The sequence below is a fragment of the Ambystoma mexicanum genome, chromosome 3p, assembly GCF_040938575.1.
Source record: "Ambystoma mexicanum isolate Mex_15411 chromosome 3p, UKY_AmexF1_1, whole genome shotgun sequence".
NCBI lineage: Eukaryota > Metazoa > Chordata > Amphibia > Caudata > Ambystomatidae > Ambystoma > Ambystoma mexicanum.
Window position 1 is genome coordinate 11,697,580 of NC_090925.1, and position 15,517 is coordinate 11,713,096.

The 15,517-nt window shown below is 45.6% G+C and overlaps 1 protein-coding gene and 1 non-coding gene across 2 annotated transcripts in view; both read right to left on the bottom strand.

Moving 5' to 3' along the window:
• LOC138580070 (uncharacterized) overlaps nt 1-15,517 on the bottom strand; it is a 253,223-nt gene that overhangs the window by 100,992 nt on the left and 136,714 nt on the right. The window lies entirely within an intron of this gene.
• On the bottom strand, nt 13,650-13,753 carry LOC138581583 (U6 spliceosomal RNA). Its single transcript, XR_011304645.1, has one exon. It is a non-coding gene; the product is annotated as a U6 spliceosomal RNA (small nuclear RNA).

Here is a 15,517-nt window from a genome sequence, read left to right on the forward strand (position 1 = left end):
TCTGCCTTCCGCTCGGATCTGCGGGCGTCTAACTGCAGTGTGAGATCAACTAGATCCGAAAAAACAGAAGGCAGAGCAAGAACCACCGACAGAGCATCTTTCATGGCATTGGACAAGCCCCGGTAGAAAACGATCGCCTTTTTTTCCTCTGGCCAGGAAGTTTCTGCGGCCAATTGGTTAAAACGGGTGATATAGTCTATCAATGTTTGCCTACCCTGTGTGAGATCAAGTAATTCCAGGTCCCATGCCTGGGCCTTGTAACGGGTATCGAATACCTTTGCCATTTCTGTGACCAGCAGATCGAAATCGTATAAGGCAGGGTGATCGTTTTCCAACAATGGATTTGCCCAGGTGGCAGCTACCCCGGACAAATGAGACAGAAGGAAGGCGGCCTTAGTGACAGAGTCGGGAAAAGCCTGAGGTTTGCATAAGAAATGTAATTTACACTGATTTATGAAGGTGCGATATTTCCGGGGTTCACCCTGGAAGCGTTCTGGAGCAGCAAGAGGGGGAGTCAACGGGAGCAACACTGGAGTGGGAACGGGGGCTGAAGTCGGGGCAGGCTGGGCTGGAGAGGCAGGACCGGGTTCGTCATCATCACAGGGCAAGGGAAAACGTGTACTCTGGAAGGCATAAAGGCGGTGGTGAATGGCGGTCGTGGCAGTGGCCATGTCGGTTCTAAGGGCCTCTAGGGCCTGCATTAACGCGGTCACAGGGTCCCCGGCGGAGGGATTCATAGTCTGAACGAACCGGGAAGGCTTCACAGTCTGTTACAAAGTTGCCGGTCATGCAGATATGAATACCTCCGTCCCCAAGTACCACACAGGCAATTGTATAAACACTGCCTGTGCAATCCTTGAGGCCACAGGTGTGGTAGTTCGTCGAGTCTGGAGTCAGGAACTGCCGGAAGGACCCTTTGAGCGCTTTAAGGCAAGGAGGGATTAGTACAGGGCGAAATGCAATTTTACAGGGTATCTAGGAATAGAAACTAAACGTTCTTACCTATATGTACTGTATGTGAACTGTGGGCCCACCCGGAAAGGAAGGAGAGTGATTGGACCTGAGCTCGGGTTCGGATAGTTTTCCACAACCTCTGGTATGATGATGGTAAGCACTGGGGTTTGAAGTGCTTGATCAGGCGAACGCCTAGTGAGAGGCCATAGGCCCAGGTTCCAAAAAATCGTGGTTCGTGGAGAAAGTCCGTTAATCAGGCCGTGGTCGAGTAAACCAGGAGTTCCAGAGCTAATCAAGGCAAGTTCGGAGTTAAGAGAAAGCAATTCGTTAGGCAGACCGTTGTCGAGTGACCAAAAGTTCCGATGGTGTTCAAGGCAAGTTCAGGGCGTAGAGAAAGCAATCCGTTAGGCAGACCGTTGTCGAGTGACCAAAAGTTCCGATGGTGTTCAAGGCAAGTTCAGGGCGTAGAGAAAGCAATCCGTTAGGCAGACGGTTGTCGAGTGACCAAAAAGTTCCTGGTAATTTCGAAGCGTAGCAATGTCCAAGAGAAAGACCAGCTGTGAAGCACCGTTTTGGTGTTTCTGAATGCATTTAAACCATTGGGGAAAATCACGTGATGCTCAACAAGGAAACGTTGAGGCGTGGGGGTCGTCACGTGATACCGATTGCGTTTGGTCTCCTCACGTAACGATCAGGTCCACACGAGCAACGGTGATTGCGGCCAAATGGGAACCTCCAATTACATTGCCAACGGAGAGAAGGGCGATAGACACCAAGTCTGCCATGGACCCCCTGACATGACGAGTGCAATGGTGCCGCCTTGTCTGCGCGCCCAGAGGTAAGCATCGGGGGCTACGTAATGTGGGTGTGTGGAAACGTGAGTCTGTGGGAAACATAGGAGTTCGTAAGGTAGAGGACGTGGAGGATGTAACATTCATGCCATCGTGGATATACGGGACTATAGTCCACTTACGTCCTTGTCCCATTAGGCTTGCAAACTTTTATCAGAATATATCCCCTACCCAGTGTTCTTGTGTCGTTAGGTTCTTGAACTATATCCGGACCTATATCTTCAAGGACACTGTTCTCCCCAGGTGTTGCACCTAGTCCAGGATTCCCCGGTCGTGTGTTCTCCATTCATGAACTCCCCTGTAGTATGAGGGGGAGGGGAGTGCTAGACGTCCGTTTGTCCATGTCCTCTCTTCCTGAAGATACCGACAACCACTATGGTTCCCTAGTCTTCCTCTTGATACAGTGCTGAATCTTTGGGCGATGAGGATGGTAGTAGACACTGGAGGATGGTGGGGAATTCTGGCATGCACTAGTATTTCTTGTATCTGGACTAACAAGTTGTGTTTTCCTTTCAGTTCAAAGACCACCACCACACATGGTTTTATACCTGTCTTTTTCCCCACACATATGCACCAATCCCTTCACAGTGCTCACTCTCTGCTTCTGGGAATGCTGTGGTAGGTATGAAAGGACTGTTTCCTTAGTCTCCTTTCACCTAAGATCTTCTGAATATATATAACAGCAGCAGCTGTGACGGGTCAGGAATGAGAGGTGGACACAAAGTTGCAATATTCTCATTGTCAGACATTTTATTAAACAAAAATGGGTTGCAAAAACATCTCTCTAGCCCTATCCAAACGAAGGAGGTTCCCTACCTAGGAAACTAAAACTAAGAATCAGTCTATGTCATATCATGAGCAACTTAGAACCTGAACTTGTGTCCAAAACATTCCAGTCTGACCCTCACACTTAAACAAAACTAAAAGTGATAGAAAATGATCATGACTTGATGTGAATTAAAACTTGTTCATAATCAACAACATAAAGAACAGTCCAACAAAAGCGTTTTCCAAGGAGAAACCCTTGGATCCAGAGGGTGGTTTCCCTTCCCCTGGATTTTTAGCTAGAATGGCAAAAGCGTTTTCCAAGGAGAAACCCTTGGATCCAGAGGGTGGTTTCCCTTCCCCTGGATTTTTAGGTAGGATGGCAAAAGCGTTTTCCAAGGAGAAACCCTTGGATCCAGAGGGTGGTTTCCCTTCCCCTGGATTTTTAGCTAGAATGGCAAAAGCGTTTTCCAAGGAGAAACCCTTGGATCCAGAGGGTGGTTTCCCTTCCCCTGGATTTTTAGCTAGAATGGCAAAAGCGTTTTCCAAGGAGAAACCCTTGGATCCAGAGGGTGGTTTCCCTTCCCCTGGATTTTTAGCTAGAATGGCAAAAGCGTTTTCCAAGGAGAAACCCTTGGATCCAGAGGGTGGTTTCCCTTCCCCTGGATTTTTAGCTAGAATGGCAAAAGCGTTTTCCAAGGAGAAACCCTTGGATCCAGAGGGTGGTTTCCCTTCCCCTGGATTTTTAGCTAGAATGGCAAAAGCGTTTTCCAAGGAGAAACCCTTGGATCCAGAGGGTGGTTTCCCTTCCTCTGGATTTTTAGCTAGAATGGCAAAAGCGTTTTCCAAGGAGAAACCCTTGGATCCAGAGGGTGGTTTCCCTTCCCCTGGATTTTTAGCTAGAATGGCAAAAGCGTTTTCCAAGGAGAAACCCTTGGATCCAGAGGGTGGTTTCCCTTCCCCTGGATTTTTAGCTAGAATGGCAAAAGCGTTTTCCAAGGAGAAACCCTTGGATCCAGAGGGTGGTTTCCCTTCCCCTGGATTTTTAGCTAGAATGGCAAAAGCGTTTTCCAAGGAGAAACCCTTGGATCCAGAGGGTGGTTTCCCTTCCCCTGGATTTTTAGCTAGAATGGCAAAAGCGTTTTCCAAGGAGAAACCCTTGGATCCAGAGGGTGGTTTCCCTTCCCCTGGATTTTTAGCTAGAATGGCAAAAGAGTTTTCCAAGGAGAAACCCTTGGATCCAGAGGGTGGTTTCCCTTCCCCTGGATTTTTAGCTAGAATGGCAAAAGCGTTTTCCAAGGAGAAACCCTTGGATCCAGAGGGTGGTTTCCCTTCCCCTGGATTTTTAGCTAGAATGGCAAAAGCGTTTTCCAAGGAGAAACCCTTGGATCCAGAGGGTGGTTTCCCTTCCCCTGGATTTTTAGCTAGGATGGCAAAAGCGTTTTCCAAGGAGAAACCCTTGGATCCAGAGGGTGGTTTCCCTTTCCCTGGATTTTTAGGTAGGATGGCAAAAGCGTTTTCCAAGGAGAAACCCTTGGATCCAGAGGGTGGTTTCCCTTCCCCTGGATTTTTAGCTAGAATGGCAAAAGCGTTTCTTTTGAACAACAATTTCCTTGTGTCACAAGAATGTTTCTTTGTCCAACAATTCCTTGAGGCCTTTATGTTGGATTCGGAACGTTCTTATTCATATAATCCATTCCATAACATCCAACATTTTCCTCGCAGCAAATGTGCTTTCTCTTGAATAACAATTTCTTTATATTGTATTCACTAGATTCTTGTTCTGTAAACTTGAAGGATTGGCTGGTACACTGCTTTACCAGAAGTCCTCTTATGCACTCTTTATTCTTCCTGGTATACTCCCCTGCCAGGCATCCTTCCAAAACAATAGGGTCTTTATACAACTTGAATTTGTGTGATGTATCTTTATACCAGGACTTCTTTCGCATACGTTTCAAATTCCCAGTATACTTCCTGCCAGATATTTTATATCATTGTTGCGTTTTCCTCTATACCTCTGGCAGGGTGCCTGGTATACTCCTCTTCCAGGAATCCTTTCATGGGGCGTTTGAGATCCCCTGGTATACGTCCCTGCCAGGTATCTTCCCCTGAATGTAAGAGTTCTCATATAGTTTCAAATGACTGACAGGATAACAAGAAAGATAGGCTGACACACACCTTGATTTTGGAAACACAATTCTCATTTCATGTGGAGGTGAAGTAGATTAAGTTAAAATTTAGGGTGCAGGGGAGAAAAAAGCAACTGACACCATAAGTCATCAGAACAACTGCAAAATATAAATGGCCTCAATTGACAGACACTCCCGTCCCATGCACACCGTTAACGCTGGCAAATGCCAGCCAAAATTTGAAGGAATTTATGGAGATTTTATCTTATTCAGTAAATATAAATGTGATTATAATTCAGATAGATATGGTTTGTCTAATTTCAACTGAATCACGAAATTCATGCAAATATATTATTGATCAGCAGTGTATAATACAAAACAATGAAGTATAGAGCTTGAATCGTTTCGGATATATATCCCTTGATCAGAAGAACATAGACTTTACATTCAATCAATTAATTGATGATTCTTTATAGGTATCTACAAGGTAAGGGAAAGGTGGTATCAGTTGCTTATGTAACATTAGTTGCGGCTTGAACTTACCACGAGCATAAATCAGACAACTCTTTACTGTTAGGGAGAATTCTCTCTTTAGGCTGAATTTCCTAACCTAGTGAGTCCGCCAGCAGCTTTGCTGGATTTCTGGAGTTTTTTTTTTCTCCTGCCAAGAGTGAGACTCTTTTTCTCCCAATCTTGGACATGATTTATGGCGTTCCTTTGACTTTAATGTGTTTTATGGGCTATGGGGTCCTTTACTCCATAGGGTCTCATATGTTTTTACTATGTGTGTTACACAGCACCCTCCGTGCAGTAACACAGGGGTGTCATAGTGACACCCCACCATAGACTCCATACCCTGGGACTGACTACTGTCTCCCATGGCATGTAAAGTCACCATTGGCTTTACTAGTCCCAAATTATTAACAGAAACCGGTACAAACCATCATAGTGTGGACATACTGGTCGGGGAAATTCGATTGTCCAGGGGTCTGTTAGTCGAGGGGGCACGTCTCCGTCCCCCCTGATCGAGCTTTGGCTGGTGGCAGTGGAAACTACTTCTTATATTCGCCCGTGAATATATCCCTATGGGATTTTCCCATTGTTCGAGGCTACCAACTTTAATTATTTAATTCTCATAGCCTCGAACATACCGCCGGTTTATTTATTTAATATTAATTCGCCGGTTGGTATTTTTTGCCAGGACTCAATTCTAAAATGGCGTTTGTGTTCTCTTCTGTGACTCCAACCCAAGTCGAGCCCTTTGTTCCACTTTTTGGCGGGCTTCTCCACAGAAGCCTCCAAAAGTGGTGCCACTCTGTCTGGGTACCACAGTGGGTGTAGGAGGGGGTTTAGGCACCCTGGACTGAGTTTCCTTGGTAACTCAAGTCACACTCTTGTGTGATTGGCCCAAGTAGTGAGCCGGCCGGCTCACCACTTAGCATGTTTGATTGACAGCTAGGCTGAGTGAATGGGGGTGTGCTGCATAAAAGCAGGGCTTTGGTGACTGGGACTTCAGAAGTCGCCACAGGGCCTGAGAATCCGACGAGGGAGAAGCTGAGCCGACCTACCATGACGACATCACCGGTGGAGCCCTGCGGAACCAACTCACCACTTCCCGACGACAGAGAAGATCTCCCGGCTGGAGAGGCTTCTTCCCCTGACTGGTGGGCACAACCAGTTTACCTTCTTTTCCTCCCATCCCAGGACGTCTTGTGGTCGAATTGCCCGTGCCAAGCACCCCGGCAACCGGATAGCCACTTACCACTGGACCGCGAATAAAAGGACCGCTCCTTTTACCTGAGAACTCTGCAGCTGGTTTCTTCCCTGGCAGTGCAACGGACTCTGGTCTTCCTCCCCGACGAGATCCTCTCTTCCCCCGGACGAAGCACCGACTTGCATCCGCTGCCAGGAACAACTGCCCCCGCTGGAGTATTCTCACCACTTAAAGGTACCGTGTCCGCTAGGCCTCCCTTTCTAAAGATTGCTACAAGGTAATAATAATCCCTTAACCTTCTGGACTGCGCTGGCCGCCTTGACCTTCTAACTGGTCCCTTTCTTTTGGTCCAACTCTTTTTGAACCTTTGCAAGACTCTTGTGCACTTCAACCGTGTGACCTTGGACACATTTCGTTCTGATCCTCTTAAAGTGGATCCGGCCTACTGAACTCTAACTTCACGGTTTTACTTGCCTTCCTCCCTTGTTTTGTTCTTGTGAAAGTGTTGGGATCTGTTTCAAATTATACTCTGCTTTTCTTTCCCTTTTAAAACAATTATTAGAGTGCCATCTGCGTTAAGCACTCACTGCTGTCTGAAAATAAGTGGGGCTTTACTTAAGAATTGTCTAATATTCTTTTAAGGGAGTGTATATCTTTTAGTGACCGTGTTTTTGAACTGCTTAACATTAGTGCCTGTGTGTTTTTCTAGATGTGGTTTTTAAATAAATAATTATATCTCTTTTACCCCAAGCTCAGGTCAGTGTTTACTTGTTCTACTGTGTTCTTTTGACCTATTGTGAATACCCTGTATACTGCCTAACTCTTCTTGAGGGAATTCTGACTGCTCAGCCGAGCTACCAAGTGAATCTGTGTGGTACAGACTGCTACCAAGTGGGTTTACTGCCAAACACCTGTAGTCTTAAATCTTTTGCAGTGGTCCCAGAGGGAACTGCACAGGTTTCTGCCCAACATCTGTTAATCAAGGTGGCTTTACAGCAGGACAGCACACTGACAGAAGCCATTCTGAACCAAGGGATCTTTTGAAGATTTCAAGCCTGAATTTATGCGCACATATATTGATCTCCCTACTGGTATGTTGCTGCATTATGCATTTGCAGTTTGTATACTATACATAATACAATTACTAGAACAAAGTCTATGTATGTTTAATAGATTTATGCAGAAAGTGGCAGCTTTGACACCAGCACAGAGCACTTGACATCTCAACAAGATTTTCGTTTCCATAGTTGCTACCCCGGCAGAGGTATATTCTCCTGACTATTTTCATGATTTCCAGTTCAAAGATAGTCACCATGGTGAGACAACTGTTTATTTATTAATTTAACTTCTGTTCTGGGCTTGATGGTCGTGTAGATTAATGATACCTCCATCCCCAAGTACCGCACGGGCAGGAATAAATCCACTACCCTTGCAATCTTTGAGGCCACAGGTGTAGAGTGCCGTCCACCAGGAACCAGGAACACCGGAAGGACCCCTTGACCACTGCAATACAATGGATTGTTATGGATACAGCAGCAATGAACAGTGATGTAATGAACAGTGATATCAAAAATGGGCTTACCTATGTGTGGTGACAATAATGCCTTGACAGGTAAAGGAAACAAGATGGGGTCAAATGGTAACAGGAGACTGGCAGGGATTTGGCAGCACTCTCATGGAATCACCACACCTGAGCCAAGAATCCAGTGCACAGGGCGATCCTAAGGCAGTCCAGAGAAACAGTTCCAAGGTCGAAAACTAGTGAAGCTAAAGTCAATATTGTTGTTCTATGAGTTCGTAGCAGCAAGAGAAGTTGAACATCAAAAGGCAAAGCAATCCGTAATAGCATTCCGAGGTCGTATGAAACCCAGAGTAGTTCTTGTTCCAAGGGAAAAAGCAAAAGAAGTATGTGATAACGTCCGAGGTCGTAGTAACAATAAGATCCAAATGATAACCAGGCGCCAACAGTACTTGAGAAACAAGCAGCTGAGAAGCGTTGCTTCCGTGTTACCCTATTCCATTTATCTGTATCAGGTAGTCACATGACATGACTTGGATCACGGGGAACGTAAGAGCCATGTCATGTGACTCGTGTTGTCGATGGTACCATCACTGAGTGTTTGGTCACGTGGGACGCGGCAGCACCTGGTGTGCTCGCACGGAAGCGTCGTCCATACGATAAACGCCATGGCAACTGCCAATGCAAAAAGGTGGCAAGGATCTTCCAGCCGGAAATCTACCCAAACCAGTACGTTGTTGCCTTGCCCTATGTGGGTGAGTGCGCGGATCGCAGAGGACTCTGCATTGAATGTTTATAGAACACATGGATGGGGATTGTATGGTGTTCTGGTTGAACGTGGACATGAATGTGGACGTGTCGCAGGAGATGTGACAGAGCCCCCCCTAAAGGCCCACGACCCCGTGGGCTGGACGGGTGATCCCGGTGAAAACGAGCCACCAATCAAGGAGCCTGTACATCACTGTAGGGAACCCAAGAACGATCCTCGGGACCATAACCAGACCAATCCACACGGTACTGCAATTGCCCTCTATGAAGGCGGGAGCCCAATATGGCACTGACCTCATAAACATCGGGTGAGGACACAGAGACAGGAGCAGGAGGAGTAGAGAGACGTGTAGGTCCTGGGCATGGTTTGAGCAATGAGGTGTGGAACACTGGGTGTATACGTCAGGTAGTTGGGATCGCAAGCCGCAAGGCCACATGGTTCAAGATCTTAACAACCCGATAGGGGCCAACAAAGCGTGGGAGCAGTTTACGACAGCCTGGGATGTGTAAGTGGCGGGTCGAGAGCCATACTTGATCTCCCACCTTGTAACCAGGGGTGTCCAGACGCTTCCTGTCAGCAGCCGTCTTCATGGCAGCCTGAGCTTCGCGCAAGTGAACAAGGGTCTGGGCATGGATCGAGACAAGGTCGCGGGCACAGGCATCAGCAGCGGGCGTACCGGAAGGAGGGAAATCCGTAAAAGGAAGAGTGTGGGGATGTTGGCCGTACAGGGAGTAAAATGGAGAAAACCCAGTGGAGGAATGTAGTGTGTTGTTATAAGTGAATACTGCAAGGTGCAGTAAGTTAAGCCATGAATCTTGATACTGAAGGATCAGACATTGCAAGAATTGTTCTAGGGCCTGATTCACTCTCTCCGTCTGCCCATCGGTTTCGGGGTGATAAGCAGAGGAGAAACGTGCATCGATGCCCAGTAAACTAGTAAGAGCCTGCCAAAAACGGGACGTGAATTGTGTTCCACGATCAGATATGAGAACCTGGGGTAGTCCAAAAAGACAGAATACTGATTTAAAGAATAACCGGGCCAACGTAGGAGCGGCGGGGATGCCCTTACAAGGTACAAAACGGGCCATTTTGGTGTAGGAATCGGCCACCACCCATATGGTGTTGTAACCCTGTCTGCGTGGTAAATCCGTGATAAGGTCCATGGAGACCGTATGCCAGGGTCGAGGGGGGACAGGAAGAGGTGTAACAATCCAAGGGGGCGACCTCTGCGTGCCTTGCCCTGAGCGCACACCGCACAGGTGTTAACATAGTTCGCAACGTTGCGTCTCATTGATGGCCAGCAACACCACCGTTTAAGTAATTCGAGGGTCCGATGTTGCCCAGGGTGGCCATTGATGGCGGCATCGTGCAACCAATCCAAGGCCTGGTTGCGTGTGTCACTCGTGGGTAGGTATAGTTTCCCTTGTATGAACGGTAACCCGTCCTGAAGGGTATGATCCCATTCTGCCAGTGTGTGAGGATGTTGTGACACCCATTGACGTATGGTGTTTAGCATGGGCATATCTGTTGTACAAACACAAACAACATGGTTTTTCCCTAGTAATGTGGCCGGAAAAGACAGGAGGGATTCCCCTCAGGGGAACGAGAAAGAGCATCTGCTTTCCCGTGGGCCGTTCCCGGTCTATGTTTCACAACAAAGTTGTACGCTGGAAAGAATAAATGCCAGCGTACCTGACCACTGTTTACACATTTCAGGGTAGCCAGGTCCTGTAGATTCTTGTGGTCAGAATATACGATAGTTTGGTGTTTAGCCCCCAGGAGATGATGCTGCCAGGTCTGTAATGCATCTTTTATGGCCTGAAGTTCTTTTTCTGTAACAGTATAGTGCAACTCATTAGGTGTGAATTTACGTGAATGGTATGCCACTGGGTCTAAGCGACCCGTGGAGGGACAGATTTGGGAAAGAACCATGCCTAACGCAAAAGAGGAAGCATCGGCTTCCAAAATGAAAGGAAGTTCGGGGTCAGGGTGTTGCAAGACCGGGGCCGTGGTGAAAATGGACTTGAGGACATCGAAAGCCATCTGCTGGTCCTGAGTCCAATGGAAAGGGACGAGTGGACTGGTTGGGGCGGTCAATGGTGAAACTATGGAGGAGAAACCAGCGATAAAACGCCAGTAAAAATTAGCAAAACCAAGAAAGGATTGTAATTGTTTGAGGTTGACTGGGATAGGCCACTCCGTGATAGCTCAGACTTTTGACTGATTCATAGATAGACCCCCAGGTGTTATGTGGTAGCCTAAAAATTCGACTTCCTTAGTGTGAAAAAGACACTTTTCTGGTTTTGCAAACAAAGCGTTCTTCTGGAGGCGGGATAACACCCAATCTACCCAAACCAGTACATTGTTGCCATGCCCTATGTGGGTGAGTGCGAGGATCGCAGCGGACTCTGCAGGGAATGTGTGTAGAACCAGATGGATGGGGATTGTATGGTGTTGTGGTTGAACGTGGACATGAATGTGGACGTGTCGCAGGAGACGTGACAACTTCTTACTTATCGAATAGATTCAGTAATCAGTTTTAATAACCGGATTACAAGAGGAATTAATGAAACAGATGTAAACCAACAATGTTTGAACATCCTAACATACAGGTGATTATCTATGCAGTCACATTCCTATCACAGATTATCAACTATTTTGAATGTTACATAAGCAACTGATACAACCTTTCCCTTACCTTGTAGATACCCTTAAAGAATCATCAATTAATTGATTGAATATAAAGTCTATTCTCTCCTGATGGAGTGATATATCTTCCCGAAACACATCAAGCTCTAGACTTCTTTATCATTGTTTTGTATTATACATGGATGATTAATACAATATTTACATGAATTTCATGATTGAGTTCAAATTAGACAAACCATACCTATCTGAATTATAATCAAATTTAAATTTACTGAATAAGATCAAATCTCCATAAATTCCTTCAACTTTTGGCTGGCATTTGCAAGCGTTAAAGGGTGTGCAGGGGACGGGAGTGTCCATCAATTGAGGACTAAGTTTTGCAATTATATTTGACTGCCAAGACTTATTTGATGGACTTCTTAGATCCCCTGGTATACTTCCCTGACAGGTATCGTGCCACAGTGTTTAAAGTCTTTACACAACTTGGGTGGATTATCTGGTAAACCCCACTGCCAGGAATCCTTCTTTGGAGCTTTTAAAGATCCCCTGGTGTACTTCCCTGCTAGGTATCTCCCCATCTTAATGTCAGCTGCCTGGTGTTTTCTCTTTACCAGGACTTCTTATTGGTTTCCACAATCTTTTCTACTAAGCCACATCAGCTTACACTTTGTTCTCTTCAATTTATTTACTTAAGGTATTAGTTGCTTCAGCTCTCCCCCACATTGACAACTCCTGCATTTGTTTTGGTTCGGGTTTTGTGGCTGGAGTTTATCTGGTAGGTATTCAAATATTCTTCTTCTATTGAATATGCATTTTACATTATGTTTTGTTTGCATTTAAAATGCTTCTGAGCATTGTCCATATCAGCAATGTCATATGATTAACTCACTTGGTTATGTGCATGTCAGTACGCTGTGGGGTTCCTTGTGACTCTGGGCAGACTCACTGGAAGTTCACAGCGTCTCTGACTTATTATGTGCCTTTGTAGTCAAGCTTCTTCCCTGAATTGGCTTTGTACCTGATGCAGACGTCTCTCCAGCATTTCCTGCAGCTCTGCGTTCACTCGCTGGCTTCCCTCTGTGGCTTGGACTGGAGAATTCTGTTCCTGGCACGACCGTACCTCCAGGAGCTGCGGCTCCTGATGCTTCCACTGTCTTTCAGGTGTGCCTGCTGTGCCACTCCTTCCTTCACGCCACGCCGGTATGAGTGACTTGCATTCACGAGCTGCCGTACAGTTGTGCCCGTTCTCTCTCGGTTGGCTTTCTCCTGCACGGTTGTCTCCCGTACTGCCTTGTCGGATATTGCGGCTGCCATTTTTAAATATCCCAGGCCTTTTACGTTCAACACAATAACTAATTTGCACATTAGTCTTTAAGCTTCTTTTAGTTTGCATGAACTCTACCCTCCTCTTCTTTGTCTCAGTACTTGGGGCTTTATGGGAGCGGAAGTCCATAGATGTAATTATATTTCTAAAATGATGTTGGTGAACATGTTCACATAGTGAAACAGACGATGTTTTACATGTGTTGTGAATATTTAAGGTATACATGGAATTTTGTCTAGATTGAAACACAGGAAGGGATTTCTGCTTTTCACAATAAGGGGGATCTGAGGGGTGACAAGAAGACATCAACACTGTGGGTATTATAGGGGTTTCAACAGGGAAAGGGAGGAATACTGCGTCTCATTCAATGGAGCCGCCCCTTCTACCCGGTAGTTGTCCCCTCCCATGTGATCCTCTCTCATATAACCACCGCCAGGGTCCGGACCAGGTAGCGGCTGCCATCCCGTGGCCACCTGGAGGAAGTCACTGCCAAAGAATCAATGATGATTTCATTGCATTGATCACATGGCCCGCACACGGCAGGAGACTACACTCCAGGGACCGCAAGTATGAACAAGCGAACAAGGGGGTCCAAACAATGTCATTTATTAAAGCCCAAACATCAGAGGCAGATTAAAAAGCTGCAACCCAGTTTAGCACCACTTGGTGCTTTCTCACACGGCTGGTTACTGTGCCGACGCTGATTACATAGCAAGATAAACCGTCATCAGTTTGACAGTTCCTGTTAGCCGACCTCTGGCACTGGTCAAAAACCTGCCTGCCATCTTTGACTGCCAGCAAACATAGCTGTCCACTCTAAGAGCACTCATATCCACTGATAATATGCTATATATATATATATATATATTCTTTTTATTTTGATGTATGGTTTTATGTGCTCTAAATTGACTGAGGGCCTGTTTATCCTGTCAATAAATATTGCAGCTAAAGAATATTTCTGTCCTGTTATGTGTCCAAAATATGGAACGCTTCACGAATTTGCGTGTCATCCTTGCACAGGGGCCATGCTAATCTTCTCTGTATCTTTCCAATGTTAGCATATGTGCTGCCGAATGTATATATTAGGGTGTACGAACAGTAGATTTAAGCCTTCGCCGAATACCGAATAGGTGGACAAGTATTCGGCCGGTGCCGAATAGTTGCCTTTTTATTTAATAAAGTTATGTCGACAAGAAAAACACTTTGTAAATTAAAAAAACACTTTAACATTTGTATATCCATTATTTCTTGCATTTCTTTTCTTTGTCGCCTACGGAAGGTGTGTGTGTAAACCATGAAAGGAATACATCTTCAGAAAATAAACCATTCAATACCGGCACAGTTTATATATTTGTGCATTCATAGGAAGGGCCAAAGTAACTTTAGACTAGCCCAAGAGTATAGTATATATGTATGCAACACTGTGAGGGAGAATGGCATGTATCTACTTCAACATTCAAATGGTGCGTTTGAGCCTGCCCAACTTTAGCCATCTGGCTCCAGCAAGGCACTGAATACAAAACTTTGGGATGTGAAAGTCATGTTTCTCCCTGTGGTACTGAATGGGGATGAGGCATTTGAACAATGTCTTTTCATTAATAGACAGTATTTTTCTTTCTTTTTCGATAGGGAATGTTTGTTATTTGTTGAGGCACGGTCAAAGGCATCAGACAAGAATATATAGGGAATGCCGGGTCCTCCATGGCTCTCGGCTGACCATACAGAGAAGGGACAGAGCTGATTTTTAATTCTTTAATTGGTATGTTTATTTTACATAGTTGTTTCACTTGTACATCCATTTAGTCCAATGTTTCCAAATGGTAAACGTCTATCACCTTTTCTTTATTACACAAATATACCTCTTTTATGACCCTAATGTTGGGAGGAATATTTCTGCCACAAACGGGTGCATTTTAATTACAAAAATATAGCCATTTTTTTTTGTAACATGTGTCACTTTCCTTCTATTGAAAGGGACTCATTTTGGCAATTTCTGCACTTGCCCGTTTTAAATGCTCACAAGGCCTAGAAGGTCCGCCTCCATCTTTCGTTGCTATATTTGCTTTTTCTTTTCCATGTTCCCTCCCTGCTGCCCTGTGTGCGCTTGAAACACAATTTACTTGAAGTATAAGTGCCTTACAAATGCACAATAAATAAAATAAACATGAGACCATTGGAGGGCAGGAATTGTAACCTATGTTTCTATATTACAAGCACATCTCTGGCGCTGGCACACTTCCTACTGAGCCATCTTACTTGCTTTATAACCTTGGCCTGACCGCTGAATACAGTTCTTTGCTGCAGGCACACTACATCCTGAGCTATTTAATTCAGCATTTGGAACAGGGATGTCTGCAACAGCTACATTAATCCACTTAATTATTTTATGTGGGTTTGAAAGTGATGGCATGGGAACCTGTAATTTTCAGATATCTCACATGTCCTCAGCAAATTCCCTTGTGCCCCCACCCTTCTCGCACACAGGTGTTGCCTGTTTTGCTTGATTTTTCTACCCTGCTCCCCCTCCAGCCTACTTCTGCAGGAGTCTGACCTTATACATTCTGGTTTCACCATCACCGTCTTGTGGCCAATGCTGGATTTGACTTTTATGGACTTCATTGATTCACGGTGCGTCACCCTTTCACAACTCTCATGCTGGACTTCCTTTGCATCTTGTACTCATGGAGGCCCTGAATCATGCTGTTCCCATCTTCTTCTTGTATCCTGGCTTGCAACATTATGTGTTACTACTGACTTCTGCAATTGTATTCACTCTCCCCTCTTGCTTCTCCACTCTTTTTGACTGCTTACTCTCTGTTCTCTCCGCCTCTCCCTTTCTCCCT